Source organism: Eptesicus fuscus, chromosome 7 (genome assembly GCF_027574615.1).
Source record: "Eptesicus fuscus isolate TK198812 chromosome 7, DD_ASM_mEF_20220401, whole genome shotgun sequence".
Classification (NCBI taxonomy): domain Eukaryota; kingdom Metazoa; phylum Chordata; class Mammalia; order Chiroptera; family Vespertilionidae; genus Eptesicus; species Eptesicus fuscus.
Genome location: NC_072479.1, coordinates 38545999 through 38567230, shown reverse-complemented (window position 1 = coordinate 38567230; position 21232 = coordinate 38545999).

The window sequence follows — 21232 nt, the reverse complement described above, 5'->3', positions numbered from 1 at the left end:
GAGGCCCAGTGCACAAAATTCGTGCACAGGCAGGTGTGTTCCTCAGCCCAGCCAGCTCCCTCTCCAATCTGGAACCCCTCAAGGGATGTCCAACTGCCCCATTAGGCCCGATCCTGATGGGATCTGGCCTAAACGGGCAGTCGGACATCCCTCTCACAATCCAGGACTGCTGGCTCCCAACTGCTTGCCTGCCTGCCTTCCTGATTTCCCCTAAACGCTTATGCCTGCCAGCCTGATCACCCCCTAATCACTCCCCTGCCAGCCTGATTGATGCCTAACTGCCCTTCCCTGCAGGCCCGGTCACCCCCAACTTCCCTCCTCTGCCAGCCTGGTCACCCCCAACTGCCCTACCTTGCAGGCCTGGTCCCTCCCAACTGCCCTCCCCTGCTGGCCATCTTGTGGTGGCCATCTTGTGTCCACATGGTGGCAGCCATCTTTGACCACATGGGGGCAGCCATCTTGTGTGTTGGAGTAATGTTCAGTTTGTATATTACTCTTTTATTAGATAGGATAGATGCCTGGTGCATGGGTGGGGGACAGCTGGTTTGCCCTGAAGGGTGTCCCAGATCAGGGTGGGGGTTCCTTTGGGGCGTGGGGTGGCCTGGGTGAGGAGCCTGTGGTGATTTGCAAGCCGGCCACACACCCCGGCGACCCAAGTGGAGGCCCTGATATTTGGGATTTATTTATCTTCTATAATTAAAACTTTGTAGCCTTTGGAGCCAAGCCTCCTGCTTGAGCGGAGCCAAGCCTCCTGCTTGCTCCGTGGTTGCAGCCATTTTTGTTGTGATTTATTTATCTTCTATAATTGAAACTTTGTAGCCTTCAGCGGAGGCCTAGGCCAGCTAGAGTGTGCAGGAAGCTTGGCTTCCTCCATCACCAGGGAAACCCAAGCCTCCTGCTCACTCTGTGGCTGCAGACATCTTGTTTGGGTTAATATGCATACTCACTCCTGATTGGCTGGTGGGCGTGGCTTGTGGGTGTAGCAGATGTATGGTCAATTTGCATATCACTCTTTTATTAGATAGGATTATATATACATATATAGCAAGTAGATCATTTGTTAATTATCTTTAAAAATATCTAAATGATTTGTCCTAAGAGGAACAGGTAAAATTCATTATAAATACTCTTCTATCCTTTTAGTTATAGGAAGTTTTGGTATTATCATGAGATTATGTATCTTGCAAAAAATGTAATTATAACATTTTAGTAGTGAAATGGTACTTTTATCATTTTTTTATTTTTTTAAATAATTTTTCTGTTCCTTTGCTCTTTTGGGAACTTCAAATACATAGATAATGGATAGCATGAAGTTATCCCACAGTTCACAGATGCCCATTTTTTAAAAAATTGATTTCTATCATGATATTTAATTTTAGAAGTATTTCCAATTTTACTAACTTACTTTTTTTCTGTGCTATCTCACCAGCCTTCAATTCTTTCCATTGTATTTTTCATCTCAGATTTTATTGTTTTCTAATCCATAGGTTCATTTAGTTCTTTTATGTATCCTTCTTTGAAAATATGGAACATGGTTGGAATAGATGTTTTAATGTTCTCATCTGCTACATCCAACATTTATAGAAGTTATGTGATAGTTTTTATATGTTAATGTTTTTCCTCATTATGCGCCACACATTCCTGCTTCTTTTGCATGCTCAGAGATATTTGATGAGATGCCAGACATTGTGAACTTTAATGTTTTAGATGTATATACTTTTGCTTTTCTATAAATATTCTTAAGAATTGTTCTATAATGCAATAGGTTAAATGGAATCCATTTGATCTTTTTGAGTCTTGAAATTTGTTAGGTGTTACATAGAAGCATTTGTTCTAGCAATAAATATTCTCTACTATCTAGTAGAGTATCTACTTACTGAGTATCTTATTTAAATATATTTTATTGATTTTTTACAGAGCAGAAGGGAGAGGAATAGAGAGTTAGAAACATCGATGAGAGAGAAACATCGATCAGCTGCCTCCTGCATACCCTCCACTGGAGATGTGCCCCCAACCAAGGTACATGCCTTGACTGGAATCGAACCTGGGACCTTTGAGTCCGCAGGCCGATGCCCTGTCCACTGAGCCAAACTGATCAGGGCCTGAGTACCTTATTTAATAATCTGATTTCCTATTTTAGCTGGTGGTAATAAGCACTATTCCTAGCCCTGTGTAGTAGCAGGTCCTGTTCCCTTTAATCACTTTGTATGTTCTTTCCTTGGCCTCAGGTAGTTTCCTTTTATGTATACATTGATCGGTTCTCTGGTGACCACTCAAGGAGACCATCAGGAGGTCTCCTGGATTCTGTCTTTGTGTAGATCTCTCGTGTCCATTATTTTGTCCTGTGAACTCTAGCTAACTCTGTTTCACTAGTTTCAACTTTGTCTCTGCAGCTTAAGGTATATACTAACCTCCAACTGGATTCTCTCCTCCCTTGTGTGGCCTGAAAACCTTCTCCAAGTAATAAGATGGTACCATTTTAGGATTCACCTCATTGGATTTTCATCTCTTGGCAATCACTACTTTTCACTTTCTTATGTGTAATATCTTGAAAACCATTTCTTATTTTGTCTCAGATGTCTTAGGTAGGAGGTCAAATCCAGTCTCTGTTCTCCATCTAGGTCAGATGTGGAGGTGTACCTAGTGATTATTGATTGTGTGAAATTGTGTATAAAAACTTCCCACTTCTAGAATATATCCCAAGAAACCAGAAACAGCAATCAGAAAGGATATATGCACCACTATGTTCAGAGCAACATAATTCACCATAGCTAAGATTTGGAAACAGCCTAAGTGCCCATCAGCAGATGAGTGGATTGAAAAACAGTGGTACATCCACACAGTGGAATACTATGCTGCTGTGAAAAAGAAAGAACTCTTACCATTTGCAACAGCATGGATGGACCTGGAGAGCATTATGCTAAGCGAAATAAGCCAGTCAGAGAAAGATAAATGTCACATGATCTCACCCATTTGTGGAATATAATGAACAATATAAACTGATGAACAAAAATAGAACCAGAAACATAGAAGCATCGAACATACTGTCCAACATATGAGGGAAGTCAGGGGGTGAAGGGGTAAGAGATCAACCAAAGGACACATATAAGCATAACCAATGGACACAGCAGGGGAAGGAGGGTGGGTGAGGGCATGTGCTGGGGGGTGGGGACTGCCAAGAAGAGGTCAATGGGGGAGAAAGGAGACTTAAGTAATACTTTAAACAATAAAGAATTTAAATTTTTTTAAAAAGCAAACAAAAACATAGCAGTTTAGGATGATGACTTTAACTCTTCCTGCAGTGAGTCTATACTTTCGGAGGGAAGGTACTTAGCATCAGTACAGTTTAAGTTGATCAAATCAGGAAATGAGTAATTTCAAAGTTAGACATTTTTGGTCTACTTTTTATTAGTTCTTACTCCTGGATTATATCCTGTCATAATTCTTCTTTTTTTAAATATATTTTAATTGATTTCAGAGAGGAATGGAGGGGGAGAGAGAGAGAGAGAAACATCAATGATGAGAGAGAATCATTGATTGGCTGCCTCCTGCACACTCCCTACTGGGGATCAAGCCCACAACCTGGGCATCGTGCCCTTGGCTGGAATCGAACACAGGACCCTTCAGACAGCAGGCTGACGCTCTATCCACTGAGCCAAACCAGCCAGGGTAATTCTGTCATAATTCTTAACTAAAATCCATGGGTATTCATCAGCCCCCTCCCTTTATTTTATTTTATTTTATTTTTTTCTTTTGACAGATCCACACATCACCTCCAAAGCTCAGCTTAGTTTTCACAGTGTAAAAATTGTCCAATACCTTGAAGAGAAAAGATAAGGAGAACATCAACCTCAGATGTATGCCTTTCCCTCCTCTTTATAATCCTGGCCTTTCTAGTGCTTGTTGCCTTGGTTCTGTTCAATTTCTAATTTTACCTAGCTTTCATAGCTGTTCTGAGAAGGAATATTTGACTGGCATAAGCTCCACCATCATAACCACAAGTGTAAGTCTCCTTCATAACATTGCATTTGTCTTCTAATTTTAATACTCAGTGCTATACATTTGTCCAAACTTTTATCATCAATCATGTGGACAATTAACACACTCATCTCTTCACCTCTAGTTTTATATTTATTCATCCTGTCTTTCACGCTCCTCACCTTTAAATCTTTCAAACATTTTCCTTTAAATGAGATAACACTTTAAAATATATTCCATGATTGGTTCCTTACTATATCTCCAACTATTTGCTTGCTCCATTCAGAGAATTCTTCTGCCATATGTTCCAACAAAATTGAACAACTTTCAGTTCTAAAAAGAAGCTACAATCTTTCATATATCACTAATTTTGCTTATGTTGTTGCCACATTGGCCTAGAACTTCCTTTACTTTCCACCCTCCATTTATTTGCTTTGCTTTACCATCCTAACCTTACTCATTTTCCAATGCTCAATTTAATTTTCACCTTCTATGTTACCCCATCATTGATAACCTTTTCATAATTTGTACCCAGTTAACAATGAATAGATTTACACTATATACTTTAAGTGCTAATTAAATTTATGTTAATATATAATTTTATTCATTTAATACTATTAATTAATATTAAGGTATTTTATGTAAACTTTAATATGAAAATGTTTTATATTCTATTTAATATTATTTAATATAGTATATAACTATGTATACTAATTAAGATTTATTAATTTTATTTTTTCTCTTTCTTCTTTTTTTTAGTGCATTCTGTAAATAGAAGACAAAAATCGAGTTTTATATTTGTGTCACCTTATGACTGTGTTAAATGGAATAAAAGATATCTTACTTCAAGATAGCCAGCCTTCAAAATGGCTCCCAATGAACTTCCCTGCCTACTTGTTTAACCCCTTCCATTAAATTTTAGCTGGACTTAGTGGCCAGCATCTAAAGAACAGATGGAAGCAGAGGTGATAATGTGTAACTTGGAGACTAAGTCATAAAGGCAGTTTGGTGTTGCGCTCTCTCAGACCACTTTCTCCGGATGAGCCAACTCCATATTACAAGTAATTCTCGGGATAAACCTATGTGATGAACTGAGACATTGAGTGAGCTCGGATGTGGGTTCTCCAGCTCCAAAGCTTTCATGACAACAACCCCAGTTAGCATCTTAACTGCAACCTCAGGAAAGACTCTCAGCTACCAAGTTAGGAGCCCCCAGGTTCCTGGCACTAAGAAAGCATGTGACATAATGAATGTTTGTTTGTTTGTTTTTTTTTGTTTTGTTTTGTTTTTGTTTTGTTTTGTTTTAAACAGCTAAGTTGTAGGATTATTTAATATGTAGCAGCTAGAGGCCCAGTGTATGAATTCATGCACCAGTGGGGTCCCTCGGCCTGGCCTGCGGGATCGGGCCAAAACTGGCTCTCTGACAGCCCCAAAGGGGTCCTGGATTGCAAGAGAGTGAAGGCCAGGCTGAGGGACCCCACCGGTGCACAATTGGGGCCAGGGAGTGATGCGGGATGTTGGCCAGCAAGGGAGTGACTGTTGGAGGGCTTCAGGGCATGTGGCCCCATCTCACTCAGTTCTGATTGGCCAGACCCCAGCAGCAAGCTAACCTATTGGTAGGAGGGTCTACCCCGTGGTCGTCAGTGCATATCATAGCGACTGGTCAACCGGTCAACTCTCTGCCCCCAATGGTCAGTGCACGTCATAGCGAGCGATTGAGCAGCCTTAGCATATCATTAACATATTATGCTTTGATTGGTTGAATGGACACTTAGCATATTAGGTTTTTATTATATAGGATAGATAGCAAATGCATTACTTATGTAAAACATAACACATTTCTAATATATTATTCACTACTTTTAAAAACTGTGGAAAATCATTTCTATAGTTTTGAGAAAGATTCTAAAATTTAAAGTAGAGGTTAAATGTCCATTCCAGAATTCTTTTACTTTATTGGACTTGCTTTTTCTACCAGCTATTAAAAGAAGCTATTATTTTAGAAGAGCTTAAGCAATTGAATGACAGAGAAGTATACAAGCATGTCACAGAATATGAAAGCTACCACCCTTTTATGGTACTAAATTGCAAACATTTTAGAAAGCAATGAATTGATTATTTATTATACAAAATCCTAGAAGCTGCTTTTAAAATTCCAGAGTAATATATAGAAACATAATTTTACTGAAAATGTGTATTAAAAATTAGATTGCAGCAGAACAATTTGATTTATTATAAATTAAAGGTATATATAATGAGTCATATTTGCATACAAAATATACCTTAAGTATATGAAAATAAGAAATCACATTTATCAACCTCTTTAAATTTTAAGAATTTTAAACATTCATGTAAATATGATCTAGCTCACATCAAACAATTTTTTTCAGATGGCCATCCACTCATAAATTAAAAGACTGTATTGTAAATATATACCAAAGAGTTATAAATCAGAGGGAAGCAGGACTTGTATGAATATGCAAATTGCATAGAAACTTGAAACTTATAGAATACTACTAATCCAATTACCAGGAAGCTGATTGCCAATCTGATTCAAGCATGTAAGAACGGTTGCTTGATTAAAGCTAATGGCTCCCTCTGGCTAAAAATGAGTTGGGTTACCGATTGTTAAATTGGTAGTCCAATAAAAAATGTGCTGGCAGCCATCTAAACATAACAACTGTTAGAACTCCAAGTATGAAGAATTTCTTTTCTTTAACTTAGATTCTGAGTTAAATTAAGTGAGAAAGGAAAGAACATAAGACTTTCCTTGTAGGACAGTACATAGAATATTTTTTTTGGCAAAATAAGATAACTTCATTTCATCATATTATATAAAACTGAGTAAAGAAGAATGGAATGAGAGAGCACAGATTCTTTTCTCTACTTTTTAGCAGCTAACCTCTGATTTTCATGTTTCTGTAGTGATAAGTTGAATATAAAAATATAATAAAAGAATAATTACATATCAAACAAAATCTGGCTTTTTACAAACTCCCTAATTATTATTTTAAAATTCTTAAAGCATCCATTTAAACAAAATGTGCATGTTTTATGAAGTGTCACTTGATGAAGTAATCATGCTTATAGAAAGATTCCTGAGTTTGGTAAATTAATAAAGTCTGTGCCCATGGAACTTATTTCAGAAATGGATTTGTTTAACCTAGAGTTCTTTCCCTTAGTTAACAGTGTCCTATGAGGTACAGGAACCGAGTTATTACTAATGTGATGGTAATTGAATGTTTAAAAAACCTCGGATAAAAATTGCTTCTTTCCAATCCCAGGCATCACTTTAGCGTTTCCATTTGGGTGCATAAAAATAGCAGAGAAACACATAACCTTCCAGGACATCTGCTCAGAGCTTTGTGTCTCTCCCGGGAGATGCAAACAGGTACCTGAAGCAGCCCAAGGATGTTTCTTTCCTGCACCTGCTTAGAGTGTTAGCTTCAAACACTGTGCAAGAATGAAGATGGCAGAGAATAGGAATCAGTTTCAACCGTGTGGAATGTGATGTATTTGCTTGCAAGAGTTATTTATTTATTACTTTTTTAAATTAGCATTTGTTGACTTGAACAATCAAAATATTTTCTTTGAAGAAAATAATAATTTTATGCTCTAGCGAGCAAAGCATTTGGAGAATGCACTCGTTTCGGTGACGGGAAAATTGTTATGCCACTGAAAAACATATTACTAGAAAAAGAGTTAAACTACATTTTACATCAAAGTTCAGTCAACAAACAAGTTTTCATGTTAGGCTTTGATTGAGAGATGAAACCATGAAAAATCAATAACCTGTTTGAAAGAGTGAAAGACATGATATTAAAGCGATGTTTGGTACAGAAATGAATCCTGAGAACTTCATGTATCTGAAAGAAAAAGTCGGTCTATGATTTTTTTCACAGATCTGCTTCTCAAAATTGTATGTAATCTTGAAAAACAGTGTATCTCTGAACAAGAATGAGGTTTGAAGTTTTGTAATTTGAATGAATTCCTTTGAATTTTATGGTAAGTAGAATTTTTAGCAGGACTTTGCATACCTACTCATCTTCCTATTTTCTAAAGTAAGAATAGAGAATTATTTACATCTTTTAGACAGCAATAGCATCCTGATAAATAATGTTGTATTTCTTCTATTTTTCCCTAAGTGGAAAGGGGCAAAATAAAAAATATAATTACTTTGTCGCAAAGACTATAATAGGAATAACCTAAACGATAATAAAATTCCCTCTTAACATAAACAAATGTGGCATAGAACATGTCAGTTCATTTCTGTTCTGGCCAGGTGAAGATTGGCTTTCAATTACTTGTTTAAAATGAAAGCTGGTGACCCGGCACCTGTGCCAGATTGGTGTTTGAGATCACTAATTTGCTCTGCTTGGTATCCCTTGGAACAGATGCAGGGGGACAGAAGGGACTAAAAGTATTCTGTTCTGATGGCTGATCAGACATCTATGGAGCCAAGAAACAGGGGAACAGAGGCTTAGCTGAGAATTACTCACAGCATCAACAGTCCATCATTGAACCATCTCAGCAAATATATACATTAAGATTTGATCAGTACTTGAGAGCACTAAATGTCTGTATTATAACTATACAAGCCACCTCTTCATGTGTTATTGAGTAGATATCCTCAGATAGTTAAACCTACCAAATAATATATACAGGCATTGAGACACCACTTGCTGTCAATTTAAGTCTATACAATATCAGTGTTAATAACTGGTTTTAATTACCTTTAATTATTACAGCTACATTTTGATTTAATATTCCCAAATAAAGGTAAAATCTGAGTTAGGATAACTTTTAAAGAGTTAGAGCTAGAATACACATTTTAGCCTTTAAAAGTCAGATATTTGGTGTAACTTTTGTATCTTATATTGAGATTCTTAATACCTAGAATATTCAATCAGACAGGATCTCATGCAAACCTAAATGATTAACAAAGAGGCAGCAAATTTGCTTAGAGCAGAAGTTTCCAAAGAGGTCTTCATGTAACCCATGGAAAGATGAGCAAAAATGTTAGCACTTTGATTCATATTAATTTTTGTATCTAAAGGCAGTAAGAAAAATACTAGGGTATAATAATATTTATTGCAAAGATTACAAAGCTCCTTTACTTACTGACCACATCCTGTATTTAGGCAATTGATTTCTTCTATGAGAAAGGTGGGAATGTCATAATGGGCAAGATTGACAGTGTTGCCCTCGAGGATTATTCATGTCTGCTTAAATCCATTTAACTTTCATTTTAAACTATAGGAACATCCATGATTGACAGATAGAAATAACACAGTAATGCAGCACATGCAAACAGGGGACATGGCTGTGTAATTTAATTGTGTTAAATACTTCCCTTATTTCTGACATGAGCTAATTTCCAACCATTGCACATAGTAAAAACATATTATCAAAGCTTACTAATAACTCCAAATGCTTTTGACATTTTCCATGAATGGTGATCATTATTTAAGTATTGAAAATAAAGATACAGATTGAAAATCTTGCCCAGCAATAGAGAATTGCATTGGGACATACATCTATCAAGGCAAGCCTTTGGCCATGGTTGCTAAGAGTCCTGAAATGTGCTGAAGGTTTATGGGACAGGGTGAGAAAAAGCAGGACTTCTTCAGGATTGCTTACATTAAGGCGATAGGTCCTGGTGAGTACGAAGGTGAGGAATAACTGCCCATAGTTGTGGATTTTGGAACCTGCCCTGCATGGAACTAGATTTGCAATGATAAACACAAAGGACTGTCAGTAGAGAACTCTGGTTTATACCCCCCTTACTGGGGAGGAATTCTTTATTTTCACCATTAACAAGAAAACTACATGAAACAGAGATTTCTGTCCACTAATGTGAATACCGAACTTCACTCTAAATATAATTGCGGACTAATATAAAGCTTCTTCTTTTATGACTTTCATATCACTAAGACTTTTAAAAACTAAATATCCAGAATATAAAATAAGCTTTATAACTGGAGATAAAAACTCTTTTTAACAGTCATGTAAACTAAATATTTAAAATATTTATTTCTTTTCTTATCTTTTTATGCTCTAACATAGTATAAGCTTTATAATGCACACAATACAGCAGAACAGTAAAGGTGTATATAGCATACACTAAATACATCCTAGCATATTTGCATTATATGCTCAATAGTATTTATTGACAGGAATATGCAACAAAATATTTTGGAGATTTCTCATCTCCCAACTACATAATGGCAGTGTGAAGGTACATGGTGGTGTTTAGAGATTTTAACCATTTTGTTTACCCACATTTTCATCCTCATCTTTTTCCCCTTATGCTTGCCTTAGGCTTACAACCATGGGAAGACCGTCAGTGGACCAGTTTGCTTCTACACGGTATGCCTTTGTGCTGATGGATAACAATAGGATGCATCAAAATGTAGTACACTATTTTTTACTGAAACTGGTCTATGGTCTTAAAGTCAGTTGCATAATGATTGAAGATTTGTGAGAAACATTAGCATATTTGAAAGAATGGTTTCTTACCCTGTTATCAAATCCTGTAAACAAATATAAAATTCCCTAGGAAATAAAAGTCTAGAAAGTTCAAATAAAAAGAATTTTAAAGTAATATGCAATGAAAAGTAGTGAACATGATAACTAATGCCCTTATGTTCCTTCTGCATCAAAAACAACAAAAAATTAAAAAGTCAGTTTATGTTAACATGTTTGTATGTGACATGGATTGTTAACTGTCTGTACATTTTATTTCCATGATTTTAGTAATAGAATACCTCCTGTACATAGTGGAGCTAGAGACCATATGTCCCAAGCAGTTTGCAACTAATTATGACCAGGTGACTGAGTTTTGCCTTATGAGAAAGTAATGTAACCAATATCTGGATAACAGCCTTAAAAGGAACCTGATTGTCCCTACTAAATGCTGCTTCCATTTCACATTTATAGTATTTTACTATATACCAGTAAATTCAGTTTTACAGTAAAGGCATTTTTAGAAAGCATTAGAGTATAACTATCTTTTTTTACTTTATTTTTATTATAGACACTATTACACATGTCTCTATCTTCCCCTCCTTTGCCCACCTCCACCCTGCCCCCCCCTTCCCTGTGGCCACCAACCCATTGTTGTCTGTGTGTATATATTATTGCATATGTTTTCTTTGGCTAATCTCTTCACCCTCTTTCATCCAGTCCACATTCCCCCAACCCCTCTAGCACTGTCAGTCTGTTTCATGTATCCATGCCTCTGTTTCTGTTTCGATTTTTTAAAATTTTTTATTCTATTCCTGCAGAAATTTTAGCTATAATAAGTACTAAAAAAGAAGTTATTGGCATTCTACTAATTTGTCAACAGGAAAGAAAACCTTTTTCTTTTAACACACAGGATGTCTTTCCCTTGTACAAATTCTTGGTTTCATGCATTAATTCAAAGGAAAAGACTCCTGTCCTATTTTTTTGCATTCTGGGAGGAACTTCACTGTTTACCATGGTGACTGCACCAATTTACATCCCTACCAACAGTGCAGAAGTGTTACCTTTTCTCTATATCCTTTCTTGACTTTTTTAGGATAGCCATTCTAACACATGAGGTGATATTGTGATTTTCATTTGCATTTCCCTGCAATTAGTGATGGCAAGTACCTCTTCATGTACCTATAAGCCATTCCTATACCTTTTATGGACAAATGTCTATTCAGGTTCTCTATTTTTTAAATCAGATTGTTTTTATTGAGTTGTAAGAGCTCCCTATATATTTTATATATGAACCTATTGTCAGATATGTGATTTACAAATATTTTTGTCCATTTCATAGACTACCTTTTCATTTTGTAGATGCTTTCCTTTTCTGTGCAGAAGCTTTTTAGTGTGATATCACCGGATATGTTTATTTTTTGCTTTTGTTACCTTTACTGTGGTGTAAAACTAAAAAATCATTTCTAGGACCAATGTCCAAAAATTTACCCTCCATGTTTTCTGTTAGGAGTTTTGTAATTTCAGGAATTGCATTCAAGTCTTTAATTAATTTTGAGTTGATTTTTGTGTGTAGGGTAAGATAGGTGTTCAGTTTCTTTTGCCTTTTGTTCTACTTTCCCTAACACCATTTATTGAAGATACTATTCTTTCTTCATTGTATGTTTTATCTCTTTTTCCATAAATTTATAAATCATACTGTATGCATGAGTATATTTTTGGACTCTCTATTCTGTTTCATTAAACGATGTGTCTCCTTTTATGGCAACTCCACACTGTTTTGGTTACGATAGTTTTGCAATATAGGTTGAACTCAGGAAATGTGATGCCTTCAACTTTGTTCTTCTCAAGATTGCTTTGGTTATTCCGGGTCTGTTTTGGTCTTGTAAAACTGTTATTGGGAAACTATCAAAACTAATATATTCAAAACATAGGTCATTGTGAATTGATTTACTGTAAATTAAAGTTGATTATTTCTGAAAAAAGTTATATCACATTCTTTGATAGGGATATTTAAGTTCACATGTTTTCATGTTTTAAATGTTATTTACTAATTTGTGAAGATATAATATTATTCTATTTTTTTAATATAAAAGCTATATTTTTTCCCATGGAATGTAATGGTGGCAGTGAGAATTTTTAGTGTATTTGTGTATGCGTGTTTCATTATCTTTTTGTGGCTATCCATATGTTTTTATTATATTTATTATTTTATAAAATACTAGAGGCCCGGTGCACGAAATTCGTGCACAGAGGTGTGTCTCCCTCAGCCCAGCCTGCACCCTCTCCAATCCCAGTAGAATTGGGCCTAAACAGGCAGTCAGACATTCCTCTCACAATCTAAGACTGCTGGCTCCCAACCAATCGCCTGCCTGCCTTCCTGATTGTCCCTAACCACTTCTGTCTGCCAGCCTGATCACCCCCTAACCACTCCCCTGCCAGCCTGATTGATGCCTAACTGATCCCCTGCCAGCTTGTTTGCCCCTAACTGCCCTTCCCTGCAGGCCTGGTCGCCCCCAACATCCCTCCTCTGCCGGCCTGGTCACCCTAACTGCCCTCCCCTGCAGGCTTGATTGTCCCCAACTGCCCTCCCTTGCAGGCCTGGTCCCTCTCAACTGCCCACCCCTGCTGGCCTGATCACACACAACTGCCCTCCCTTGCAGACCTGGTTCCTCCCAACTGCTCTCCCCTGCTGGCCATCTTTGACCACATGGAGGCAGCCATCATGTGTGTTGGAGTGATGGTCAATTTACATATTAATCTTTTATTAGATAGGATGTCAACCATAGAAATTAGCATATGTGATAATATGGCCAGTATCACTTTGCTTGTCACTCATTTCTTTCAAATTCTATTATTCTGCCATTCATGTTGAACTTTTAAAACATGGATATACAGGCCTGGCCAGTGTGACTCAGTGGTTGAGCATTGACCTATGAATCAGGAAGTCACCGTTCAATTCCTGGTCGGGGCACATGCCTGGGTTACAGTGTGGGGCATGCAGGAGGCAGCTGATAAATTATTCTCTCTCATCATTGAGGTTTCTATCTCTCTCTCCATTTCCCTTCTTCTCTGAAATCAATAAAAATATATAAAAAATGGATATACATACATAAATCATTATAGATATTAATATAATTGAATCTTTCATATTTTCATTCTCCTCCCTCTACAAAGCTACATCCACATTTCTAGTCACTGTTGTTATAATACTTTTGCATTTGTTTTATTTCTACATATTTATATATAAATAAAATAAATATGATATCATTGTACAATTTTAATAATACAGCATATAAATGGCACCATTCATATACTTTAGCCACTTGAATTTTTTTCAGTCAGCATTATCATGTCAGGTCTGCTACAGATGAATTCCTCCAAGTGTTTCTTTGTTAGTAAAGTTTACTTTTTCATTAACTTTAAAAGGGTTATTTCTATGGTTTAGAATTCTCAGTTGCTGATTTCTTTATTGCCAATACTTTTTAAAAAGATCAGTCCGTTTTTGTCTTGCTGGTATGGTTACTGATGAGAAGTACACTGTAGTATATCTTATTCTGATTTTTCCTTAAATAATTTACCCCCACCCCCATTCTTCAACATCTTCTCTTTGACTTTGGATTCCTGATGTTTAAATATGCCTATTTTCTTGTGTCTGTTTGCTTTGGTATTTATTCTGCTTGGTGTTTAATGAACTTCCTGAAATTGAGTTACTCTCACTCATTTTGGAATCTTCTTGACCACTTTTATTTCAAAATCTCTTCTTTAGAAATATAGTATAATGTATATAGAAACCGAATTAAATAAACCTTGAATGTGAGGATTTGTGTTAATCTGGCTAATGGTTGAGTTGTGTAAAATGTTCTTCCTACCACAAGTGCCAAGACTTCAAATTATTCCATTATTCTGTTTCATCTTTACTTTTTACTATTTTAAGAAAGAGACTCTGAGCCCTGGCTGGTGTGGTTGAGTGAGCTTAGCATCATCTTATGCACCAGAAGGTTGCTGATTCCATTCACAGTCAGGGCACATGCCTGGGTTGCGGACTCAATACCCGATGAGGGGACTTGCAGAGGCAGCTGATTAATGTTTCCCTTTTACATTATGATTCTCTCTCTCTCCCCCTTCCTGTCTCTCTAAAAATCAATAAAAAACATATTTTTAGCCTGGCCAGGTGTGGCTCAACTGTTGAGCATTGACCCAGGAACCAAGAGGTCACTGGTTCAATTCCTGGTGAGAGCACATGCCTGGGTTGCGGGCTCCATCCCCAGTGTGGGGTGTGCAGGAGGCAGCTGATCAATGATTCTCATCATTGATGTTTCTCTCTCTCTCTCTCCCTCTCCCTTCTTCTCTAAAATAAATAAAAATATATTTAAAGAAAACAAACAAAAAACACATATGTTTAAAAAAAGAAAGAAAGAGACTGTGATTTACAGCTCTTTTAACTCTAACCCACTTTTTATTCTGGAGTCATGTAGTGTGGAGATAGGTATAGAGAGGGGAAGCATTCTATAATCTAATGATTAAACCTCATGCTCAGCCCATCCATGTCTCTGATTGCGATGTTCAGAAGTTGATTGCCAATGATATAGCACTTATTGCTATCTTTAGGTGAAATCCAACTGTTAGAGGTTACTGGAGTAAAAGAACTATTCCAAGGCCTGGATAACTCTCTAAAAAAGTCATTTTCCTTGAGATTGGACATTTGTTATGGAGAAGACTTTGGGCACATTTTGCAGTGAATCCTGTCCTTATCCCACGCCATAACTACAAAGGGATCTTACTTGTTTCTTTGCTTTGAGAACCGGAAAGTCTTTCTCTGAGGTAAAGCCCAGGAAAGTGTAGAGGTTGCCATATGACTGTGGTCTCTGTGAGATTCTCACTCTCATGCTAGTCTACACTCACCCTCCACCATATCATCAGCTTTACCTTTTAAATGTTTCTACCAGTTTATGACTTCAGTGGCATCTGCTCCAGGCTAGTAGATCTCACTTGCAACTCTCTCAATTCCCTGTGTTTCTAAATTTCAGAATTTTGGTTTTGCCTTGTAACCTCAGTTTTCTTAATTAATTTCCAATTTTTTTTTTATTAATTTACAATTTGTTCAGTTTTTCTTATTGAAAAAAAAATGAGAATCGTGACTTCTAATCTCTCTAGATATTAGAGCTGAAACCAAAAGTCTATATTTCTTTTTTTAAAATGTTGTGGTGTCCTAGTTGGTTTGTCTCAGTGCATAGAACGTTGGCCTTCAGACCAAAGGGTCCAGGGTTCGATTTTGGTCAAGGGCATGAGCAGGAGGCAACCAATTGGTGTGTTTCTCTTGCATCAATATGATATTTCTCTCTGTTTTTCCCTCTCTCTAAAAGATCAATGGAAAAATATCCTCAGGTGAGGATTAACAACAACAAAAAAATGTGGCTACTACACTAATATTTATTAGATACATTTTACTAATTTAAATCCAGCTTCCAATTGCCCTATACTAGTATTGCTTCCTATATATGGCAAGCACGTTATTACAGAATGTTTCCAATTCTTCCTTATATCTCTATTGCTGTCATTCATTTTATTTATATGTATATTATAATTATGTTACTCATTGCTTTAAACAAGATCACTTAAGAATAAAATATATGAAAGGTTTTTTTTAAAACTTCATTCATTTCTTCCCTCATATCGTTACTTTCTTTAGAGCCAAGGCTCAGCCCTATATGAACTTACTTCCTCTAAATAGCTTATTTTATCCTTTATTTTTTCCATTAGCAGGGAGGAAGGTTTGGTGGCAACAAATTCCTTTAGGTTTTGTTTGTCTGAGAAAATATTTCTTCTTTTACTTGTAAAGAAAAATTTTGCTGGATATATAATTCTAGGTTGGTGGATTATTTTATTCTTTCAACACTTTAAATAGCATTCTATTCTTGATACATGTTTCTGAAGGTCCATCGTACTTCTTATCCATGCTCCTGTGTAGGTGCATTATTTTTGTATAGCTTCTTTCCAGAATTTCCTTTTTTCTTTGTTTTTTCTATATAACACTTTTCCCTTTTATATTTATATGTGTTCTTATGTTGTGTTTTTATTTTGTTTATTTGTTTTTGTTTGATATTGGAAATTATTGCATAGTTCTTGTATAGTTGCTGTTGTTATTCATTCTTTTTCTTTTTCATTTAATATCTGAAGTTTCTTTTGACCTATCAATCCACATAACTGATTCTTTCTCTGACGTTTCAAGTCTGTTAATAGGTTCAGTGAAGATATTCTTTACTTCTGTTACACTGTGTGTGTGTTTTACAACATTCTTTTATTTCTCTCTTACAGTTTTCATCTCTCTGCTTACATTCCCCATATGTTCTTACATGTTATCTACTTTCTTCTTTAGAGCCTTTAACAAATTAACCATAGTATTTTTAAATGACATCTGATAATTTCAACATCTGTGTCCCATCTTTGTCTGGCTTTCATGATTGTTTTACCACTTGAGAATATGTTTTCTTGCCATTAGGCAAGCTTTGTAATTTGTGTGTGTGTGTGAGTGTGTGTTGTGTGTGTGTGTGTGTGTGTTTGTTTGTTCTTGTTCTTAAAAGCCAATAATGTTGGTTAATAGAAACCTACAAAACAGGTCCTTATTGTAATCCTATCTAATAAAAGAGTAATATATAAATTGACTGTCACTCCAAGACACAAGATGGCTGCCCCCATGTGGTCAAAGATGGCTGCCCCCATGTGGACACAAGAATGCTGCCACAAGATGGCCTGCAGGGGCGGGCAGTTGTGGGCAGTTAGGGGTGACCAGGACAGCAGAGGAGGGCAGTTGGGGGGGGACCCAGGCCTGCAGGGCAGGGCAGTTGAGGGGGACCAGGACTGCAGTGGAGGGCAGTTGAGGGGGACAAGACCTGAAGTGGAGGACAGTTGGGTGGGACCCAGGCATAAAGGGGAGGGCAGTTGGGGGGACCAGGCTGGCAGGGGAGGGCAGTTGGGGGCAATTGGGCCAGCCTGGGAGCAGTTAGGCGTCGATCAGGCTGGCAGGGGAGTGATAAGGGGGTGATCAGGCTGGCAGGCAGAAGCAGTTAGGGACAATCAGGCAGAGGCAGGCAAGCAGTTGGGAGCCAGCAGTCCTGAATTGTGAGAGGGATGTCCCTCAAGGGGTCCCAGATTGGAGAGGATGTAGGCTGGGCTGAGGGACACCCCTACCTCCGCATGAATTTCATGCACCGGACCTCTAGTATTTTATGTTAATTTAGCTAGAAATCAGGCTTTACTTAAATTTTGGGTAGCTACAGGTGCCAGAGGCTTCAAATTCTTCTGGTATCTTTGCTTTTTGTCTCACCTGGACTTTAGTCTTCACTAAGCATTCTTCTTCAGATATGTTATGTCTTGTAGCTTCTTTAGCTATAATTCTTAAAATTATACTAAAGCCATATTGATCATTGAAAAGTGTGGAAGAACAGAGTCTCTCTAACATCTAATTTAATCTCATTGTTTTAGGAGCTTATGTACAGGAGTATGATTTTCACAAGTTTTTCCCCAATGTTATTGCTTTCCTTTTTTCTTGTCCCCTTGCTTCTTTCTTTGACATCATCATTCTCTATCTATTTATTTGATGTCCTGACCCCTATTTACTATCCCTGTTTCCCTTAGGTGACACAGAAAAACTAGAGAAGGCTGAAGTGGGAGTGATAACTCTCCTCCAGCTAGAATAATGCTCTGCCAACCTTTCCCCTTGAAGAGTAAGGCTTTACTACAAAGCAAGTTCTGAGCATTGCTTACATTGGTTATGCTTCCCTGCCCCTGACACATTTAGAGAGTGTCTTTCTCATAGCTTCATTATGAGAACCTGGTGGATTAAACCCACAAATGATTAACCTTGACGTTGTCCCCAGGATTTTCTCACTTTCAAGCTGAAATCTATACCTAGTCGAGGAATTTGTCAAAATTTCTGTTTAAGCGTTTCCACTAGTTCATTGCTCCAACAGCTTTTGCTCCAGTAAGCAAATCTGTTTCTCTGGATGAGTAAGAGTCACTGATTTTTAAGTTTCTTTATCTTTGTTGTTGTTGTAAAGACAGGAGTGATGACTTCCAAGTTCATTGTATGTGAGATCTGATACTAGATGTCCCCTTCAGAAAGTTTTTAATTTTTTCATTTATAGGATCAGAATCTTGTTGTAGGTCATAATAATAATAATAAAACTAATTTAGTGGTTACCGAATACTCATCTTTAAAAATATTTTTATATAAAATATTTAAAAATATATTTTGTAAAATTAATTTTCCTAATCTAACAGTTGTCAATTGATCAGTGAATCAGGATTTTCTAATGGTTGCTATAAGTGAAATGGCCATATATTAAACATATTTAAATGAGTATTTCTGTTTGTTGGAAAACATATAGACACCTGTAGTTATTTTTTTTCCAGATTCACAGCCCTATCCCTGGCCACCGATAATTGACACAATATTTTGTGACTTTACCCAGATACATAAAGGTCCTACAGACTCAGTACTCAGGAATGCCCATCTCTCCTGCAGAAAAAGGTATTATTAAACCATGGATTAATCTAACTACTTAGGTACTAGTGCAAGAACGGCAGATTCTTTAGTTACCAAAATACTGTACGTGCTAATGATGGCATTTGCTTCTCTCCTACAGACATACTTAGTGATAAAGGTTAATAATTTTATACATTTCTTTGAGTTCCTTGGAGGAGAATAATCCATAATGTTTTCCATTTATTTTGTTTGGTCATAAAGCAGGATTCAATCCAGCTTAGTATACAGGACATTTTCCTGTGATGAATAGCTGAGCAAAGAAACTAAGCTAACTAAGAAAGAAGAACAGCTTTCTATGTGGAAAAATTTGTTTCACACCAAGGATGGGGGTAAAATAAATACATTAAGGAACTAAGAAACAGCATGAAGTTTTCTAAAAACAACTAGAGATCTACTTCCTGTAGCATAAAAGGGATAGGCAAGAAAGGAGTGTAGGAGTGTAGTCATGGATCTATCATGAAAGCTTTAGTGACAATGTTATGTAATTTGTATTCTTTTTTTAGCCAAAGAGGAGCTTGTACCAAGATGGTGTAATAGATAATAAAGTTTTAAGGGGCCAGAATAAAACAGGAAAAGAGAGAGCATGATTTTATTTTTAGGTATAGAAGTTGAGGAAAATGTAGAAATCAAGATTCTTGTTTAGATATCTAGGTTTGGTGACTGAATGGATGCTGCTGCTAATTCTTGAGAGATAAAAAGATAATGAGGAGGGGACACATTTGAGATGGGGTGAAAGTGAGAAATAAGAAATAGGCCCAGTTTGGTATTCTGTGAATGAGGAATTTGTTACCTATACTATATTTATAATCAATACCATAGTGCTTATAGTTAAAAAAGAAACACACACACACACACACACACAGACACACACACACACAAAACAAAATTATGAGAGTAATTGTAGAAAGGAAAGAGCAAAGATAAGGTCTCTAGGAAATATCAGAATTTAGTTAATAGAAAAAGAAGAGCAAAAGAAAATGAGGAAATAGTAACGCCTCAATGAAAGGAAACAAGGTGAGCAGTGTCACATAATTCAGTGGGCAAATTAATTTAAAGAGAAAATTATGGTCAACAATATTGAATGCAGTGAATCAGTAATAAAGTACAAAATAGCTGTTGTTCTTAGGAATATAGAATATAGCAATGAATTGCTTGACCAAAATAATTTTAATAGAGTTGAGAGGAGATATATAGATGTTAATAGGTTAAGAAATGAGTGGAAAGTGATGAAGATGGTATCATATCAATAGACTCTGAAAAAATGTAGTTGCATAATTAAAAGAGAGGTAGAGAGAGAGAGAACAACTAACTTAGAGTAAAATTGAAGTGAGTGTGTGTGTGCACATTGTCATGACAAAGACTTGAGCATATGTGAAGTCTAGGGGGACGCACAAGTATGAATAAGGATGCAGATGCACAAGAGATGGCCCATCCCTGGATAGAAGAGCGGGGCTGGATGGACACCTCCTTTCCTGAGACTTCAGATAAATGGTTAGTGCAGGGTACAGATAAGTGTGTAGATGGGGGAGGGGGTGGTAGGGAGGGCTGATAGAGAATTTAAGAAACCGTAAGACATGATTTTATTTTTATTTCTGTCCTAATCTGAGACAATATGTCCTATTTAGCCATTAAGCTTGTCCAGTGTTTGCATCGAAGTAAATGTTTATCTAAAATCTTTACAAAGCCTCCTGGTTTCTTAGTCTGTCACTCTGAAAACAAACAAGTTCTTTAAAATAACAAAAAATAAATAAAATGAAAAACCCTGTGTCCTCTTGTGTAGTATACTGAAAATAAATCCTGTATCGTTTGGAACTTTATGAACCATTTGGGAGTTACATTCATTACCTCAGGTAAGACTATGACCATATGTGGATCTTTTAATGACATTGTTGATGAGAAAATATAGTGAATTCTTAGTGTGAAAAGATGGAAAATAAGATAGGCTAGCACATTTGCCTTGCTGTTTCTGATCCGCTCCATTTTCTTTTCTGCATCTTTAATGGGCTCAGGTAAAAGGCAGCAGCTGCTCTGGAAGTGACAAACCAGCTTGTGCACAGGCACTTCTTACCCATTGTGAGGGAAATTGCCTAGAATCACACAATCTTCATCAATTTCCCACTTGGTAGAAATCAGTTCTGTGCAAGGGGGCTGCACTACATGTGCGCTGCAGCTGGCTGTCCCAGGGAGCTGAGTTGGAGGGAGGAAAGCAGAGGGCCTGCTGCTAGCGAATGAAGGCGCTCT